This window comes from Gavialis gangeticus, unplaced genomic scaffold (genome assembly GCF_001723915.1).
Source record: "Gavialis gangeticus isolate Ggan-Ray unplaced genomic scaffold, GavGan_comp1, whole genome shotgun sequence".
NCBI classification, from domain to species: Eukaryota; Metazoa; Chordata; order Crocodylia; family Gavialidae; genus Gavialis; species Gavialis gangeticus.
The window spans coordinates 11,209,052-11,210,110 of record NW_017729015.1 but is presented as its reverse complement, the minus strand read 5'-3'; positions in this window follow the sequence as shown (position 1 = coordinate 11,210,110).

The window sequence follows — 1,059 nt, the reverse complement described above, 5'->3', positions numbered from 1 at the left end:
GTGTGTGCGTGCGCCGCCCGGAGAGATGGGGTGTACGTGTGTGTGCGAGTGCGTATGTGCGCGTACATCTTGTTTGTGCAGTTACGTGTGCGCGCGTGTGGTGTGCGTGCAGTCGTTTCGGTTTGTGCGCGGCTAAGTTTGTGTGCTGGTGTGCAGCCGGAGCGTGTGCGTGTGCGTGTGCAGTCAGAGAGGAATATTTGTGGCTCTGTGTGCGTGTTGGGGGGGTGTGCAACCAGAGAGGAATATGCGTGCGGGTGTGTGCGTGCAGCCCGGGGAGTATTTGTGTGTGCACGTGCGGCGAGAGAGGTGTATTTGTTTGTGCGTGCGTGTGCAGAGCGGAAGGTGCATCTGTGTGTGTGCGGATGCTCTCAGAGAAGTGCGTTTCGTTTGTGCGGGGCTGCGTGTGCCGTTGGGTGCGAGTGCAGCGGGGGAGGCGGCCGGCTTTGCGGGGGTGTGCAGCCAAGTTCAAGTACTTGTGAGCAGCCAGGGGGGCTTATTGGTTTGCCCCCGCGTGTGCAGCAGGAGACTAGTATTTGTATGGATGTGCGTGTAGCAGGAGATGTATTTGTGTGCGTGCGTGTGCAAGAAAGAGGTGCATTTGTGTGTGCAGCAGAAGAGGTCTAATTGCGTGCGGCCCAAGAGGTGTATTTGTGTGCGTGAGGGTGTGCAAGGAAGTGTATTTGTGTGCGTGCAGAAGAGGTCTATTTGTCCGTGCGCGTAACAAAAGAGGTATAATTTTGCGGGTGCTTGCGTGCAGCAGAGGAGGTACACTTCCGTGTGCGCGTGCAGAAGAAAGGGTGTGTGTGTGCGCGCAGCAGGAGAGGGGCATTTGTGTGCGTGCAGGAGAAGAGGTCTAACTGCGTGCGCGTGCATGCGGAAGTAGCTGTGTGTGCGCAGGAGAAGAGGCGTGTTTGCGTGTGCGCGGGCGTGTATGTGTAGAGGTCTCGGAGTGTAAGTGTGTGTGCGCGGGCGCAGAGGTGTCTGCGTGCACGTGCGAGTGCACGGCGCGGCCGAGGCGCACTTGTGCGGGGGCAGCCGGCCCCGCAGCGCTGTGAAGCG